Source organism: Aquarana catesbeiana, linkage group LG01, assembly GCF_042186555.1.
Source record: "Aquarana catesbeiana isolate 2022-GZ linkage group LG01, ASM4218655v1, whole genome shotgun sequence".
NCBI lineage: Eukaryota > Metazoa > Chordata > Amphibia > Anura > Ranidae > Aquarana > Aquarana catesbeiana.
In genome coordinates, this window is record NC_133324.1 from 141,446,928 (window position 1) to 141,466,933 (window position 20,006).

General features: G+C 43.7%; 1 protein-coding gene across 1 annotated transcript in view; it reads right to left on the minus strand.

Moving 5' to 3' along the window:
* PTCD2 (pentatricopeptide repeat domain 2) overlaps positions 1-20,006 on the minus strand; it is a 78,076-nt gene that overhangs the window by 49,198 nt on the left and 8,872 nt on the right. The window lies entirely within an intron of this gene.

A 20,006-nucleotide genomic window follows, 5' to 3' on the forward strand; every position in this document is an offset into this window, starting at 1 on the left:
CATAGGAGGTGCATATTTCCGAAATCGGAATACTAGGTTGTTCATGTTTAGCCATCATGGCCAAAAAAACGACTATTACGGTCTACCAGCTCAAAACATTTCTGATTATTTTTAAATAGGTCTATCCTAGTGGCCTCATCCATATGCAAATGTAATGCCTGTTTGCTATGGAGTAAAGCATTAAAATTAAATTCTGAAGGATTTGCAGTATATTGGGCTGTTTTTTCCTCTACTATAAGTTTCAAAGCGTCATTCTTTACTTGTTGAGACTTATTCACCGCTTTAATAGCGGATATATATTGTCCTCTTGCATAGGCCTTAAAGTGGTTGTATACCTTTATTTGTAACTTTTACCTACAGGTAAGCCTATAATAAGGCTTACCTGTAGGTAAAAAAAATATCTCCTAAACCTGTAAGGTTTAGGAGATATTCCCCTCGCAATGAGCTGCTGACTGCAGCGACGCATGCGCACAGGGGACTCTCGGCTGACAGCCCGGCAAACTCCGGAGCTTGCCGGGCAGAAGTCTCCCGCGCACATGCGCGGGAATGACGACATCGCGGCTCCGGCCACTCACAGCGCCGGAGCCGCGATACCTGGAAGACACGCCGAAGGGAGATGTCAGCTCCCTCGGCGTGGACCAGGTGAGATGCCGGCGCCTCGTTCTAAGGTAAGTATCTCATAATGAGCTAGTATGGGGTGCATACTAGCTCATTATGCCTTTTCCCTTGCAGGTGTAAAAAAAAAAAAAAAAAAAAAGACAGCGGGTATACAACCGCTTTAAAAGTATCCGATAGTATTGCCGAAGTGGATGATCCTGTATCAAACTCCCAATACTCTACTAGAAGGGGCAGGATTTTATTAGCTATATCTGGATGTGAAATCCAATGTGCGCCCAATCTCCACTGTGCTGCATCACCAAAGTGATGCATAAGAAGTGTAAGCATAAGCGGAGCATGGTCAGATAACCCACTCAGTAAATATTTAACATGTGCCATATCCGCTAGTGTCGCCAAATTAACAAAAGCTAAATCTATGCAGGAGGCGTTTTTATAAAAGAGGTTGAAAAACATGAATATGATCTAATTAATGGATTTTTCTATTGCCAAGCTTCTACCAAGTCTACCATCTGGGCCCAATTAGAGAACTCTACAGAGAAATTTTTAGGAGGAATTGGTCTATCCAAAACAGGATCAAGTATAGCATTAAAGTCGCCCATTATCAGTAGCATAGCTGGACCGTACAAATACATTTCTTCCACAAGACTATATAGGGGGTCCCCACAAAAGGAGGTGGTATATACACACTGACAATTCTATATCTCTGGCCCCATAGAAGAAACACAGCCAAAACATATTTACCCTAGGGGTCAGAGAATACATCTTGCAGGGTAAGGGTCTACTAATCAATATCGAAACCCCTCTAGAAAATGTGGAATATGTAGCATGGTAAGCCTTCTGTACCCAAGGCTTCCTAAGGGCCAAAAGCTTGCTCCCCATAAAGGGGAGTTTCTTGAAGGAACACTATATGTGGAAGATAACTTTTCAAATACTTAACCACTTAAAGACCAGGCCTCTTTTTCAGACTCGGTGTTTACAAGTTAAAAACATTTTTTTTTGCTAGAAAATTACTTAGAACCCCCATACATTATACATTTTTTTTTCTAACACCCTAGAGAATAAAATGACAGTCGTTGCAATACTTATTGTCACACCGTATTTGCGCAGCGATCTTACAAGCGCACTTTTGGAAAAAATTCACTTTTTTGAATAAAAAAAAAAAAATATAAGACAACAGTAAAGTTAGCTCATTTTATTTTATATTGTGAAAGATAATATTACGCAGAGTAAATTGATACCCAACATGTCACGCTTCAAAATTGCGCCCGCTCGTGGAATGGCGTCAAAACTTTTACCCTTAAAAATCTCCATAGACGATGTTTAAAAAAAATTCTACAGGTTGCATGTTTTGAGTTACAGAGGAAGTCTAGGGCTAGAATTATTGCTCTCGCTCTAATGATTGTGGCAAAATCTCACATGTGTGGTTTGACCACAGTTTTCATATGCGGGTGCTATTCACGTACGCTTCTGTGCGCGAGCTCGTCGGGACGGGGCGGTTTAAAAAAAAAAAAAAAAAAAAAAATTTTTCTTATTTTACTTGATTTTATTTATTTTTTCACTGTTTAAAAAAAAAAAAAAATTGGGTCACTTTTATTCCTATTACAAGGAATGTAAACATCCCTTGTAATAGAAAAAAAGCATGACAGGAACTCTTAATATGAGATCTGGCGTCAAAAAGACCTCAGATCTCATATTTGAACTTAACCACTTGCCGACCAGGCCATAGCCGAAAGACAGCTGCAGCGCGGCGGCTAGTTCTGGGTGGACGTCCACAGACGTCCTCCCGGAATACTGCTCTCGCGCGCCCCCTGGGGCAAGCACCCGAGAACTTCCGTCACGGTAAACGGCTGCTAATCGCGGCTGTTTACCATGTGATCGCTCCGTCAAATGACGGAACGATCACATGTCAACAGACCGGCGTCATGTCATGACGCTGGTTCGTCCCTCCCCTCTCTGTACCGATCGGTACAGTGCGAGAGGAGAGGGGGAGGGATCGGATGGCAGCACCGCTGTGGGCTGCATGTGTAGTGCCCACAGCGGTGCTCAGTGACAATTGCTGTCACATCCATCCATCCATCCCTCCATGCTCAGCCATCCCTGCAATACTCTGCATAATGCCCTGCAATACTCTGCATAATGCCCTGCAATACTCTGCATAATGCCCTGCATAATGCCCTGCAATACTCTGCATAATGCCCTGCAATACTCTGCATAATGCCCTGCAATACTCTGCATTATACCCCGCAATACTCTGCATTATACCCCGCAATACTCTGCATTATACCCCGCAATACTCTGCATTATACCCCGCAATACTCTGCATTATACCCCGCAATACTCTGCATTATACCCCGCAATACTCTGCATTATACCCCGCAATACTCTGCATTATACCCCGCAATACTCTGCATTATACCCCGCAATAATCTGCATTATACCCCGCAATTTTTAACCAGTTCCCGCCCACAGTCATATGACGTCCTTGACTTTGAGCGGGGATATCTGAATGATGCCTGCAGCTACAGGCATCATTCAGATATCAGCTTTTTCAGCCGGCGATTTCCTACACCATAAGAATGATCATAGCGGCTGTTCCACTGCTTGATCATTCTTATGGGAGGCGAGAGGGGACGCCCCCCCCTTCCCGCCACCCTCCGATGCTTCTACCGACTCACCGCTACCATCGAAGCCAAGATCGTTTTTTTTTTTTTTTTTTTTTATTTCAGGCTTCCCAGCCTAGAGGTGAGATGTGGGGTCTTATTGACCCCCATATCTCACTGTAAAGAGGACCTGTCATGCCATATTCCTATTACAAGGATGTTTACATTCCTTGTAATAGAAATAAAAGTGATCAAAACATTTTTTGGGGGGAAAAAAGTGTCAAACTAAAATAAAGTAAAATAAACAATAAAATAAAAAAAATTTTTTTTTTTAAAGCGCCCCATGTCCGTGTGCTCGCATGCAGAAGCGAACACTTACGCAAGTCCCGCCCACATATGAAAACAGTGTTCAAACCACACATATGAGGTATCACTGTGAACGTTGGAGCGAGAGCAATAATTTTGGCCCTAGACCTCCTCTGTAACTCAAAACATGTAACCAGTAAAAAATTTTAAAGCGTCACCTATGGAGATTTTTAAGTAGCGACATTTGGCACCATTCCACGAGCGTGTGCAATTTTGAAGGGTGACATGTTAGGTATCTATTTACTCGGCGTAACTTCATCTTTCACATTATGCAAAAACATTGGGCTAACTTTACTGTTTTGTTTTTTTTAAAGCACAAAACTGTTTTTTTTCCCCAAAAAACGCGTTCGAAAAATTGCTGCGCAAATACCGTGTGAGATAAAAAGTTGCAACAACCGCCATTGTATTCTCTAGGGTCTTTGCTAAAAAAATAATAATATAATATAATAATAATAATAATAATAATAATAATATAATGTTTTGGGGTTCTATGTAATTTTCTAGCAAATAAATTATTATTTTTACATGTAGGTGCTCCAGAACGCCTGGAGGTGCTCCGTGCATGTTGGGACTCTGTATGTGACTATGCTGTGTAAAAGTCTCACACATGTGGTATCGCCATACTCGGGAGTAATAGCAGAATGTGTTTTGGGGTGTATTTTGTTGTATGCATATGCTGTGTGTGAGAAATAACCTGCTAATATGACAATTTTGTGAAAAAAAAAAAAAAAGAAAAAAAAAAAAAATCTTGATTTTGCAAAGAATTGTGGGAAAAGATGACAATTTCAAAAAAACTCACCATGCATCTTTATAAATACCTTGGAATGTCTTCTTTCCAAATAGGGGTCATTTGGGGGGTATTTGTACTTTTCTGGCATGTTAGGGTCTCAAGAAATTAGATAGGCCGTCAGTACTTCAGGTGTGATCAATTTTCAGATATTGGCACCATAGCTTTTGGACTCTCTAACATTCACAAAGACCAAATAATATCCACCGATTTGTACTTATTTTTACCAAAGATATGTAGCAGTATAAATTTTGGCCAAAATTTCCGAAGAAAAATTACTAATTTGCTAAATTTTATAACAGAAACAAAGAAAAATTCATTTTTTTACCAAATTTTCAGTCTTTTTTCTTTTATAGCGCAAAAAATAAAAAACCCAACGGTGATTAAATACCACCAAAAAAAAGCTCTATTTGTGTGAAAAAAAAGGACAAAAATTTCATATGGGTAAAGTGTTGTATGACTGAGTAATTGTCATTCAAAGTGTGAGAGCACCGAAAGTTGAAAATTGGTCTGGTTAGGAAGGGGGTTTAAGTGCCCAGTGGTCAAGTGGTTAAATGCAAAAAAAAAACAAAAACAAATTTGTCTTTTGAAAAAATGACAACAGAAAAATGTGCCTTTAAGATGTATGGGTGGAAGTGACGTTTTGACGTCGCTTCCGCCCTGCTATAGTATGGAGACAGGTGGGTGCCATCTTCCCCTCACTCGTCTCCATTCCCAGCCACGGACAGGTCCCGATCGCCTCCGCCGCTGCCGGCAGCTCCGGTAAGCGGCGGAGAGCGTGGGAGAGCGGTGGGTGGCACCTCTCCCGCCAACTATAACGGTGATCTCATGGCTAATACGCCGCAGAGACCACCATTACCGAGATAGCCATGTTCAAACTGCCGACGTATATGTACAGGAATCGGTCGGCAAGTGGTTAAACAACAATGCTCTCTTAAATTTTGAATTAAGGCCACGAACATTCCGTGACAGAATAGAAAAAGACCTCTTGGTCACGTGATGTCATCTAATTGGAAAAAAATAATACTTAACTAATAAATTACATTGCAAAATGATGGACCTTAGAAACAAACATCTGAATTAATAAATTTCAGGAAAAAAATAAAAAATAAATAATAAAAATGAAACAATGTGTATAGACATTTAACGAAAACACCCCCCACAGGCATTAATAGGCCCTTCCTACCTTTCTCCAATGCCATCCCCAAACAAAGAGGCGTGGAGAAGGTCTTATCCCAAAATCTATTAAAAATAGGCAACTATAATCTACTTGTCCTATAAAAGGGGGGAAAAGAGGGAGAGAGAAAAAAACAAAAAAGAAGGGGAGGTAGCAGAGGGGCGGGGAAAGGCAAGAAGAGGTGCCCCCACGAAACAGCTCACTCCCACCGTCCCATCTCTGCTCCGAGGCAGGAGGGGAGAACTGTAGCTGACTCTGGGGGTGTCTAGGAGAGGTCCACGAAGCGCTGATTGGAGCTCCTGATGAAGGATTATTATTTCACTTATCTTCCATCTAGCCAGACGGAAGCAGCAGCCGGGATGTCAAAAAAAAAAAAAAAAAAATGTCTGTCCGCCATCTATAATGCGCATTCTTCTAGGAAAAAGAAGGCTGAACCGTATACTCTTTTCTTGTAGTCTCTTACGGCTCTCTGTATAGGACTTACGGCGTTGCTGAACTTCTTGAGAATAATTTGGAAAAAATAATAATTTGGTATTTTCAAATAGTATATCTTGTTTGGCTCTGGCAGCTACCAGAACCCTATCCCTGTCTCAAGAATTCAATAATCGTAGCAGAAAGGGCCTAGGAGGGGCCCCAGGTTTAGGTGGTATTGGTGGAACCCTATGTGCCCGCTCCACCACAAAAAAGGTGGATGGCACTTTGCCTAGGCCCAAAACAGAGCAAATTCAGTTGATTTAGTCCGCTCAGCCCTTTCAGGTAGACCCAGGATGCAAATATTATTCCGTCTAAGGCGGTTTTCAGTATCGATAGCCTTTTCCTGCAACCGTCTGACCTGTAGCCGTAAAGCCCATATTTCTTTTGAATCTGATTGAGTAGTCTTACAGCGTGGAGACTATTTTACACCTCAGAGACCCTGGTTTTAAACCCATCTAAGTCCTGGCAGGTCCGAGAAACGTCTCAAGCTATAAGATCCATTTGCCCTTTAAGAGTCTCTTTACAGTCCATAATAGCTGTCAAAATAGCTGCGGCTGAGGAGTCCTCCAAGGAGGTGGCTGATGCATCACTAGGTAGTTCAGAAATTGCAGACATTCTTGCTTTTGCTGTCTTTGCTTTCTTTGTAGGAATAATTACTGCTGCAGAAGTTGTATCTGGCTTACTTGATGTCACTAACTTGCTTGATGTTGCCGAGCGATTCTGCGGCTGAGGAATATAGTCGCTCCACAGCACCAGGCAGCAACAGACAGTGACAGTAGACAGTGGCAGCAGCAGGAGCCCACCCGCAACTAACAATTGGCTTACAGCCAGCAGACGGATGGGCTCAGAGGGAACAGAGCTGACTAGACTGCAGCAAAGTCCAGGGGTCCAGAGAACAGCAGTTGGTAGTGATAGTTAAATTCAAGTTCGTGTTACAGCTGTGACTAGCACAGACTGTGGCAGAGGAGAGACCAGAGGCAGCAGGTTCAGTCAGGATGCAATGTCCCTGTGTCTCACCATACTGACGCCGCAAACTCCTTATTCCACAATTCTCTTCTTTCCGCTCACCTTCCTCTCTCCTCCACGCCATAAATCTACTGTCCTCTGTCCGTCCTCAGATGAAGCAGTAGGAGAATCTACCTTCCTCAGATAAGCAGCAGCTAGCCAGCAGCCTCTGTGTATCTCCAGCAATGGGCATCTCAGGAGCAGAGCAGATCAGGATAGCAGGAGCTCCTCATCGCACACCACTCAGACCCTCAACTCATCCGGCCACACCCCCTCTGCCAATGAACATTTAGCTGTCTGTGGCATTCTGATCACCACTTTAAGGATCGCATTTTTTTTTTTGGTTGAGCACTTGGATGTACCTTTTGGCTGCTTTCACACTGAGGCGCTTTACAGTCGCTATAGCGCTAAAAATTGCGCCTGCATAGCGCCTGTAAAGAGCCTCTTCTCTCACTCCAGTGCCCGAGTGCTTTCACACTGGAGCAGTGCGCTTGCAGGATTGGGAAAAAAGTCCTGCAAGCAGCATCTTTGCAGCGCTGTTGGAGCGATGTACACACTTATTGTTAAACTAAAACACACTAAGGCCCCTTTCACACTGGGGCGGTGGGGGCATCGGCCGTAAAACGCTGCCATTTATAGCGGCGCTTCAGCGTCGTTTTAGCGGCGATATTCGGCTGCCGAAGTGGCGGAAAAAGGGGTAAAACCGCCCGCAAAGCGCCGCTACAGCGGCACTATGCCGGCGGTATAGCCGCGCTGCCCCATTGATTTCAATGGGCAGGAGCGGTTTAAGAGTGGTGAATACACCGCTCCAAAGATGCTGTTTGCAGGAGTTTTTTTTCCCCTCCTGCCAGCGCAACGCTCCAGTGTGAAAGCCCTCGGGCTTTCACACTGGAGACACAGCAGCAGCAGTTTCAGGCCGGTTTGCAGGCGCTATTTTTAGCACAATAGCGCCTGCAAACCGCCCCAGTGTGAAAGGGGCTTTATTCAGGGAAGCCTATCCCACACCCACCCAACAACCCCATCAAATCGTTCCCCACATCTATTACCTTTTGTACCACCACCCCTTCCCTTTAGAATGTAAGCTCTACGAGCAGGGCCCTCCTGTCCTTTCTGTACTGAACTGTACTGTAATTGTGCTGTCCCCCCTCTACATTTTAAAGTGCTGCGTAAACTGTTGGCACTATATAAATCGTGAATAATAATAATAATAATAAATAATAATAATAATAAAGTGCTTTTAACCTTTTTTTGGCCCCTAGTGGGGGGGGGGGGTGTGTTAAAAGCGCCCCGCTAGAGGCCGAATAGCGCCGCTAAAACAACGGTAAAGGTTTTCCCCCAATGCCTCAGTGTGCAGTCTTAATTTTACACTTTCTTCGCTTAACCAGTTTGGCTCTAGAGCAAATTTTTCTATTTTTTTGCACACATGTATAAATATTCATTTTTGGCAGTACATTTACATAAACAATCAGAACACTATATATTTTCTGAAAGCATAGGCCCTGTAGATTAAATGATAGTTGCAAATTTTTATGTCACGATATTTGTGATTATTAAATGCCAATTTTCAGGAAAAAAAAATATAACATGAGTTTTAGTGCGAACACATACACGTAAAAGCCAGTAAATTAGAATATTTTGAAAAACTTGATTTATTTCAGTAATTGCATTCAAAAGGTGTAACTTGTACATTATATTTATTCATTGCACACAGACTGATGCATTCAAATGTTTATTTCATTTAATTTTGATGATTTGAAGTGGCAACAAATGAAAATCCAAAATTCCGTGTGTCACAAAATTAGAATATTGTGTAAGGGTTAAATTTTGAAGACACCTGGTGCCACAAACTAATCAGCTGATTAACTCAAAACACCTGCAAAGGGCTTTAAATGGTCTCTCAGTCCAGTTCTGAAGCCTACACAAACATGGGGAAGACTTCAGATTTGACAGCTGTCCAAAAGGCGACCATCGACACATTGCACAAGGAGGGAAAGACACAAAAGGTTATTGCTGAAGAGGCTGGCTGTTCTCAGAGCTCTGTGTCCAAACACATTAATAGAGAGGCAAAGGGAAGGAAAAACTGTGGTCAGAAAAAGTGTACAAGCGATAGGGATCACCGTGCCCTAGTCAAGATTGTGAAAAAAAACCCATTCAAAAATGTGGGGGAGATTCACAAGGAGTGGACAGCTGCTGGAGTCAGTGCTTCAAGATCCACCACCAAGAGACGCTTGAAAGACATGGGTTTCAACTGCTTGTGAATACCTCGTGTCAAGCCACTGTTGACCAAGAAACAGCGCGAAAACCGTCTCACCTGGGCTAAGGAAAAAAAGAGCTGGACTGCTGCTGAGTGGTCCAAAGTCATGTTTTCTGACGAAAGCAAATTTTGCATTTCCTTTGGAAATCGAGGTCCCAGAGTCTGGAGGAAGACAGGAGAGGCACAGGATCCACGTTGCCTGAAGTCTAGTGTAAAGTTTCCACCATCAGTGATGGTTTGGGGTGCCATGTCATCTGCTGGTGTCGGTCCACTCTGTTTCCTGAGATCCAGGGTCAACGCAGCCATCTACCAGCAAGTTTTAGAGCACTTCATGCTTCCTGCTGCTGACCTGCTCTATGGAGATGGAGATTTCAGGTTCCAACAGGACTTGGCGCCTGCACACAGCGCAAAATCTACCCGTGCCTGGTTTACGGACCATGGTATTTCTGTTCTAAATTGGCCAGCCAACTCCCCTGACCTTAGCCCCATAGAAAATCTGTGGGGTATTGTGAAAAGGAAGATGCAGAATGCCAGACCCAACAACGCAGAAGAGTTGAAGGCCACTATCAGAGCAACCTGGGCTCTCATAACACCTGAGCAGTGCCAGAAACTCATCGACTCCATGCCACGCCGCATTAATGCAGTAATTGAGGCAAAAAGGAGCTCCAACCAAGTATTGAGTATTGTACATGCTCATATTTTTCATTTTCATACTTTTCAGTTGGCCAACATTTCTAAAAAATCCCTTTTTTGTATTAGCCTTAAGTAATATTCTAATTTTGTGACACACGGAATTTTGGATTTTCATTTGTTGCCACTTCAAATCATCAAAATTAAATGAAATAAACATTTGAATGCATCAGTCTGTGTGCAATGAATAAATATAATGTACAAGTTACACCTTTTGAATGCAATTACTGAAATAAATCAAGTTTTTCAAAATATTCAAATTTACTGGCTTTTACCTGTATACACACACACACACACACACACACACACACACACACACACACACACACACTATAATACCCATTTTTTGGTAAAATATAAAAGATGAGGTTGCGTCAAGTAAATAGATATTAAACATGCCAAGTCTTAAAACTGCTATAGCAAAAAAAAAAAAAAAAAAAAAAAATACTATTGTACCCAGAAATCTCCATTAGGTTTTATTTATTTTTTACAGGTTCTTATATAGCGCCGACAATTTACACAGCATGTTACACATACAGTGGGTATAGAGAAAAAAAAAAAAAAAAAAAAAAAAAAAAAAAACACACACCCCCCCTGTCCCATTCAAATAAACCCCTATTTTGTTGCTTTGCAGTCTGAAATGAAGACAGACAGTTTTTGTTTTATCCAGCTGCATTTAGAGTCAAATATGTTTTTATTTCTTTTAACAGATTAACCACCTCAATACAGTGCATTTTCACCCCCTTCCTGCCCAAGCCATTTTTCAACTTTCAGCGCTGTCGCACTTTGAATGACAATTGCGCGGTCATACAACACTGTACCCAGATGAAATGGTTATCATTTTTTCCCCACAAATAGAGATTTCTTTTGGTGGTATTTGATCACCTCTGCGGTTTTTATTTTTTGCGCTATAAATAAAAGAAGAGCGACAAGTTTGAAAAAAAAAACAAAAAAAAAACCCCACAATATTTTTTACTTTTTGCGATAATAAATATCCATTTTTTTTTTCTTTAGAACAAAATTTTTCCTCAGTTTAGGCCGATACGTATTCTTCTACATATTTTTGGTAAAAAAAAAAAAAAAAAAAAAAGTCGCAATAAGCGTATATTGATTGGTTTGCGCAAAAGTTATAGCGTCTACAAAATAGGGGATAGATTTAACATTTTTATTTATTTATTTTTTACTAGTAATGGCGGCGATCTGCGATTTTTATTGTGACTGATATATTGCGGCGGACAGATCTTTTGACACATTTTTGACACATTTTTGACACATTTTTGGGACCATTCACATTTATACAGCGATCTGTGCTATAAAAATGCACTGATTACTGTATAAATGTGACTGGCAGTGAAGGGGTTAACACTAGGTGGTGTCTGAGGGGTTAACTGTGTTGCTAGGGAGTGTTTCTAACTGACGGGGGCGGGGACTCACTAGGGGAGGAGACCGATCAGTGTTCCTCTGTACTGGGAACATACCATCAGTCTCCTCTTCTCTGACAGGACCGTGGATCTGTGTGTGTACACACACAGATCCACAGTCTTGCTGTATTACCGGCAATCGCGGGTGCCCAGCGGACATCGCGGCCGCCGGGCACGCACACCGGGTGCCCAGTGACACGGCGGGCGCGCGCGATCGCACGCGCCCCCTGGTGGGCCGGGAAAGCGAGGCCGTCATATGACGCCCGCCCGCAACGAGAGCTACGCCGCCTGCCCGTCAACTGACAGCCGGCGGTCAGCAACCAGATAAAATAATACAGATAACCACAACATAGGGTAATACAACGCAAGTCACACTTTCCGTTTATCCTTGGAAACACAGCTGTATTTACTTTAGTGCAAACTATTAACATCCAAGTGAAAGATATAACACCAACATGTCAGAAAAATATAATAATTCAACAATAGAATCACTGAGTTGGAAAAAGGATCACCCACTCTTAAAAATGACTTGTAAACTCAATCAGGTGTAACTAATCACCTTCTCAATGGCACACACACTCTGGACTTTCAACTGTTATCGGCTGTGGTCATTTTGATTAGCTCAGCATGAAAAGAGCTGTCCTCAAGCATTTCAGTACCTGATAGTGCAACTGAAGCAAACAATTATGGGTGGCAAGGCACTGTCACTGGGATCAAGTTGTGGACTGGCACAAGTCAAGAGATGGATACAAAACAATTTCAAAAGGCTTTATCAATGCCTAGAAGCACCGTGAGATCTATTATTAAGAAGTGGAAGGTATTTGGTACAACACAGACCCTCCCTTGATCGGGACGTCGCTCCAAACTGGATGAAAGAGCCAGGAGGAAACTGGTTAGAGAGGCTACCAAGAGGCCTACAGCAACTCTGAAGCAGATGCAGGAATTTATGACAAAGAGTGATCAGTGTGTGCACGTAATAACAATAATCACAAATTCTCCACAAATGTGACTTGTATGGGAGGGTTGCAAGGAAAAAAAAAAAAAAAAAAAAAAAAAAAAAAAAAAAGCTACTCTTTAAGAAAGGCCACATGCAGTCACGGCTGAGCTTTGCCACAATGCACCTTGAAGATTCTGAGGGCACATGGAAAAAGGCGTTGTGATCAGATGAGACTAAAATTGAATTATTTGGCCTCAACACCAAACGATATGTCTGGTGGAAATCCAATGCAGCTCACCATCCAAGCAACACCACTCCTACTGTAAAGCATGGAGGTGGTAATATCCTGTTATTGGGGGGGGGGTTCTCTGCAGCAGGGCCTTAAGCACTTGTCAGGATAGAAGAAAAAAAAATGGATAGAGCAAAATACTGTCAAATTCTTGAGGAAAATATACCCTCAAAGTTGTCAGTGGGAACAAGGTTTACCTTCCAACATGACAATGACCCAAAGCACACAGCAAAAATTAACACACAGTGGTTGAAGGAGAAAAAAGGTGAATGTTCTTGCATGGCTTAGTCAGAGCCCAGACTTAAACTCCATTAAAAATCTGTGGAATGACTGCAGTCCACAAATGGTGACCATTTAATTTAACTGAACTTGAGCAGTTCTGCAAAGAAGAGTGCGCAACTATTGGAAAGTCTAGATGTGCAAAGTTAGTAGAGACATATCCCAACAGACTAAAGGCTGTAATTAAAGTTGGTTTAACAAAACAGACAGCGATTCTGTTTTTATTTTTTCCTGACATGGTACTATAGCTTTTATTTGGATGTTAGAAGTTGCACTGAATAAATACAGCTGGATAAAACATAAAAACTGTGTCATCTTCATTTAAAGGGGTTGTAATGTCAGGTTTTTTTTATCTTAATGAATTCTATGCATTAAGATAAAAAACCTTCTGTGTGTAGCAGCCCCCCTCACACTTACCTGAGAACCCTCTCCATCCAGTGATGTTCGAGTATCTCAACCGACCAAGATTCTCCTTACTGATTGGCTGAGACACAGCAGCATTGCCATTGGCTCCCACTCCTGTCAAAGTCAAATAGCCAATCAGGGGAGAGAGCGGCGGGGCCGGCGCAATGTCTGACTGGACACAGGGAGCTGCGACTCAGCTTGGGTGCTCTTTGCCCCCCCATAGCAAGCTACTTGCTGTGGGGGGCAAAGAACAGGAGGGAGGGGCCAGGATCACAGGAGAGGGACCGGAGAAGAGGAGGATCCGGGCTAATCTGTGCAAATCCACTGCAACAGAGCAGGTAAGCATAACATGCTTGTTATTTTTATTGGGAAAAAAAAAGACTTTACAATCACTTTAAGGCTGCAAAGCAACAAAATGTGATCTTAAAAGGGGGGGGGATGATTCTTCTCCATTCCCACTGTATATTGTACATTCACAGTGTCTGCCCTCAAGGAGGTTGCAATCCAAGGTCCCCAACTTACATGCATACACATACTAGGGCCAGTTTAGACAGGAGCCAATTAATCTGCCAGCATGTCCTGGGGTGAGGAAAGAAACTGGAGTACCTGAAGGGAAACCCATAAAGGCACAGGGAGAACATGCTTTAAAAGCCTTTACAGCTTATTGGTTTAGGAGTTAACTGCTAGATCTTCTGCTAGTATTATTGCTCTCACTCTGACGTTTGCGGTGATATGTCACACGAGTGGTGAGATTACGGTTTACGTTCATTTACATATCTGTGTAGGGCAACGAGGTTTACGTCAAATTAGATAATTTTTTAAAACATTTTATTATAAGTTTCATCTTTTAAAACTTTTTCTTTTAATAATTTTTAATTGACTGCTATTACAAGGGTAATAAACCCCCATGTGATAGCATTGGGCAGGTGACAGATACTCTTTTTTAGATATTAGGGGTCCTGACCTCATATCAGGCACAACCCAACAGACCCAAACCAGAGCAAAATCTTTTTCCCCCGGAGAAATGAGACACTCGGGCGCACGAGCCAGTGCAATAGAAACCACAATTGGCGAGTGTCACCTGGTGCCCAAAAGTATGGCTGCTCCCGGGGTAATCGACCACAGACTACTAGCAAGAAGAGCCCAGTATTGCCTATCCCCCCCCCATCAGGAGTACTAAGAGATAGCCCAACCTCAGTGGGCTACTGATCTTGTATATAGTAGCACCTAGGTGCCAAGAAGTTCACATCTAGGTGTGTGCAGGCAGGGAGTGCTAGGGTAACCTGATGTAGAAGGCCACTGTAATGCCCATCACTTACAGGTGCAGATATAAATTAATCCTCGTTTGATCTGTAGCTGGGTGCATCTATGCAGGGATGACAAATGGTGAAAAGGAAACAAACACACTAAAATGAATTTTCGTGCACACAAATAAAATACCCATTTTTTAAGGCAAAATATAAAAGATAATGTTGCATCAAGTTAATAGATACCGAACAGGTCAAGGCTCAAAACTGCAGCCAAGAAATGACGACAATTATTTAAAATTTTTCATAGCCAAGGTTTCAAAAGCCTTTACAGGAAAGATTTTCCTTCACTTTCTGTTCTGTGAACAATGTTTCACCAGACAGGAATTTTTTTTTTTTTTTATTATTACCATATAACACGCACCCCAAGTTTAGGAGGGAATTTTAAGGAAAAAAAATTACATTTAAATGCCCATCAATGCAGCCTTATCAGTGTCCATCTGCAGCCTTGTCAGTGAAGCCTTGTCAGTCCAGCCTTGCCCCAGTGCAGCCTTGTCCAGATTTAAATATGGCACCGCGGAGGGACTCGGCGGAGCAGAGCGAGCGCTGCCGAGATCGCAGGGACTGGGCGGAGCCGAGATACACATAGAGTATACTCGGCTCTTCTTGGCTCTGCTCACAGTCACACCCAGTCCTGCCCTATGATGGACATAACACAGGTCCAATGGCGGGACTGGGCATGACTGAGCGGAGCCGAGTACACTCGGCTATGTGTATCTCGGCGCGATCGCTCCGCTCACAATCAGGCAGAGCAGGAGGATGACAGGTCTGTCTCAGCACAGTGAAAAGAGATGGATCTGTCAAAGAGTCCTGCTCTCCTCTATGGGGAGATCGGCTGAAAACAGATGGCCTGTCAGTTTTCATCTGATCCGCCAGGCAGATGAACAATAGAGTCACCATCTATCTGGATTTCAAGGACAGAATCAGATTGGACAGCGGCGGATGTCAGCAGACAGGTCACTGCTGACATCCGCCGCTCCACAGAAGTGAATGGAGGCTCCGATCTGGTCCGCCTGAAAAACTGACAGATGGACCTAATCGAAAAGCCCATGTGAAAGGGGCCTAAAAATAGGATTTTTTATAACAGCTTACCTGTAAATCCTTTTCTTTTGATGTACATCACGGGACACAGAGCCTCAGTAATTACTGATGGGTTATATAGGGTATCACTAGGTGATTGGACACTGGCACACCCTAAACAGGAAGTTCAACCCCCTATATAATCCCTCCCCTTACAGGGATACCTCAATTTTGTAGCAAAGCAATATAAGTGTATTAGAAGAGGGGCGGGGCCTCTGTGTCCCGTGATGTGCATCAAAAGAAAAGGATTTTACAGGTAAGCTGTTGAAAAAAAAAAAAATATCCTATTTTCTTTCTCGTACATCACGGGACACAGAGCCTCAGTAATTACTGATGGGACGTCCCAGAGCAATGCCATTTGAGGGGAGGGGACCACACACGTAGGGTGTAATCAGACCTGAGGACCTCGTACTGCTGCCTGCAGCACACTACGCTCAAAGGCGATATCCTCATGCCTTCTCACATCCACCTGATAGAATTTGGTGAATGTATGGACTGAGGACCAGGTTGCGGCCTTGCAGATTTTAGCCATAGAGGCCCAGTGATGCACCGCCCAAGAGGCACCAATCGCCCTTGTGGAGTGTGCCCTGATTTGAAAAGGTGGAATATTTTGTTTCAAACCGTAAGCCTGAATAATCATTTGTCGAATCCACTTCGAAAGGGTAGACTTTGACCCTGCCTGCCCTCTATTGGGACCTTCTGGTAGTATGAACAAAATATCCGTTTTGCGAACTTGAGCAGTTGCTTCCAAATAGGCCCCGACTGCCCTAACTACATCCAAAGAATGTAGTGACTTTTCTTCCATGGAACAGGGATCTGGAAAAAAAAGGAGGACAGAACAATATCTTGGTTTAGATGGAATTCTGAAACCACCTTTGGTAGAAAGCTAGGATGAGGGCGCAATACCACTCTATCCTTATGCATGATCAAATAAGGCTCTTTACAGGAAAAGGGCTGCTAACTCTGATACTCTTCTAGCAGAAGAAATGGCTACCAGGAAAATTAACTTCCTTTTCAATAAGACCAAGGGAATCTGGCGTATGGGCTCAAAAGGCTGTTTCTGTAAAACAGACAGAACCAAATTCAAGTCCCAGGGGTTTAGGGGCGCTTTAACTGGAGGATTAAGACGAGTCACCCCTTGCATAAAGCTTCGGACCAAAGAATGAGAAGCAAGTGGTCGTTGAAATAACACTGATAAGGCCAAGACTTGGCCCCTGATAGTACTCAAGGCCAGCTTGAGTACCTAATCCTCTAATCCAATTTGTAGAAAGTCAAGAATTCTACCAATTACATATTTTCTGGGATGCCAACCCCTGGCTTCACACCAGGATACATAAGTCCTCCAAACTCTATGATAAATCACTCTGGAAGCTGGCTTCCTAGCATTGATTAAAGTAGAGACCATAAAAAGGTTGGAATAAAATCCCAATCCTTAATCTTCCGTGGGAACTACCACGATGACTTTTTGCGACAATAGTCGCTCCAATGCTAGAAGGAGCGACTGCTTTTTCTCTGGATCTCTGGGGACATTTGATCTGAGGAAACGAGGAGAGGGGAATTCTTGGAACTCCAGTTTGTAACCTAGAGTTACCGTGGAGATTACCCATCTGTCCTGGAAATCCTCTTGCCAGAGCTTTGCGAACCGTAGCAGTCTTGCCCCCACCCGAGCGAGCGGGGGCGCTCCTTCATAAAGAGGCTTTAGCGTCTTGTCTAGTAGGCTTCTTCCCCCAGGACTTCTTTTGTCCCTGGGGTCGACTCTGAAATTTATTTCTAGACCCTGACGGAGGAGGCCGTCGCGACTGCCTGGAGGCTGATGCGCCTGGCACTGGGGAAAGAGCCCGTTTGAAAGAGGGACGCTTACTCCTTTTCTTAACAGGTAAGAGAGTGCTTTTCCCACTAGAGATCTTTTGGATATAATTGTCCAAATCCTCTCCAAACAACCTTGCACCACAAAATGGAAATCCAGCCAGAAGCTTCTTACATGGTGCTTCGGCTGACCAATTCTTCAACCATAAGATTCTACGCATATGCACCAACCCAAGTGAAAGACGAGAGGTTTGGATGATAGAATCTCTGATAGCGTCAACAGCAAAACATAAGGCCGCTGGAAGGTTAGCCAACCCCTGGGCCTGCTGTTCAGGTAGAGCTTTGAGGACCTGCTTAACATGGTCTCTTAAGTATTGACAGACCCCGATCGCTGCCACTGCAGGTTGAGCTGCTGAACCTGCTAAGGAGCAAATATTTTTTAACAGGGATTCCATCTTTTTATCAACAGGATCCCTGAGCATCTGAGCATTGTCTACAGGACAAGTCAGACTTTTATTTACGGAGGAAATGGCGACGTCAACAGCCGGTAACCCCCACATCTTTATAAACTTTTCTTCCATAGGATAAAGTGTTGAAAACTTTTTAGGCAGAAAAAAACATTTATCTGGGTGATCCCACTCAGAATAAATGAGCTTTTCTAGTAAATTATGAACAGGAAAAGCATGTGTTGTTTGAGGAGGCTTCAGTGAACCCAAAGAAGAAGAGGGTTCTTTAACTGACTCAGATACGGGGAATTTAAATGTGGAGCGGAACAATCTAGCAAGGATCTGAACTAACACCTTCTCATCCTGAGAAGCTGAAGAGGGGCCCTTCTCCACTTGATTCCTCAGAAGAGGAATCATCAGTCCCATCCCGATCCTCTGAAAGGGATTCTTCTCCTTTTTCCCCAGAGTTCCTCTGCCTGAGGGTCCTGGGTAACAGAGGAAGACCTATTGCGTTTTCTTCCACTGAGTGAAGATGCGATTAAGGCCATTAATCTTTCCTCTAGTTCATTAATGGTTGAGGAAAAAACCTCCTGCGTAATATATACAGGGGCTGAAGTGCCAGAAGCAGATGCAGCCCCTGACCCCGACGGCTCTCCCTGGCCGGCCATCCCAGGTCCTTCAGGGGGGGAAGGCGCTGCAGAAGGGGGGTCCTCAGAGCCTGAGGGAGATCCCCTAGAGCCTCTGGTTTTTGGGGTATTTGTACCTCTTCTACCCATAGTGCAAAGCATACAAGGCGGAGGTATCACACAAATAAACACTGACTGCTGAGTGATGTAGTACAGCAACTGTCGCTGCTACCAATGCCCAGTCAAATGTTTCTAAGTAAATGCTGCCTAGGAGAATGCCTGTGTCCCACCTTACATGCGACCGTCAGCTCTGTGTCTCTCCGTAGGCTGAATGCACCTGCTAAAGTGTGCTTCTTATAGCCTGTGCAGCTGGCGATGTGGGTGTCTAAGCGCGCCGGACGTCACGTTAATGCTCCGCCCCCCCCTCGTTTTTTTCAAAAAACGTGCGCTTTCCCGCGCGAGCCGACCCTCCGGGACAAGCATGGAGGGGAGGCTGGGGTGGAGGAGGAAGGAGAGAGGCCGGCAGATGATGGGATCTGCCAATAATAATGGCGGCGGTGGCGGTAGCACTTTGGCATACTAACGCCTTTCAGACCACCGGGGCCCCCCTAATCTTGGGAGGGAATATCCCTGAGGACGAGCCCCCCATCCCATCCTACCTGGAGCTGGGCTGGAGGAGCTGTAGAGCGTGAACACTGAGACAGACAGTCAAGCATGTGAAGGTATGTGCTCTTGGCAGCCCTCGGTGGCGACAATCGACATAGCTTACATTTACTTAAAGGAGAAACCTACTAGAATTAAAAAACTCTGAGGAATCTCCCTTACCTTATCCAGCTGCGGGGGTTCTGTTATACAGACCCAATCTTCACCTCTCACGGTGGGCTCCGTTTGGAAAACCTTCAGAGACAGGGGCCCCCTAGAAAAGGAGGATCCACAGTTTTGGGCCCGTAAAGCACCCCGCCAGGGATATGACTAGAAAAACCAAATACTGGATCCCGGGGTCCGGCTCTCTAAAAAGAGAAGCGTTACAGGTAAAACCTCGTTTCTTCGGACACGAGGCTCAGGTACCATCCAATTCGGCCTAAAAAGGACACCTAGAAATGGATCCGGTTTGCATGGCTTGCCCCAGTATAGGATATAGGATATTCCCTTTGGAGCTCAGCACAGCTCATCTTTACACGTGACCAACACCTAAGACACTGGCGAAAAAAACTGAAGTATCCCTGTAAGGGGAGGGATTATATAGGGGGTTGAACTTCCTGTTTAGGGTGTGCCAGTGTCCAATCACCTAGTGATACCCTATATAACCCATCAATAATTACTGAGGCTCTGTGTCCCGTGATGTACGAGAAAAAAAAAAAAAAAAAAGGGAAGAAGAGGTCATACTTACCTGCTTTGTATAATGGTTTTGCACAGAACAGCCACAATCTTCTTCTTTT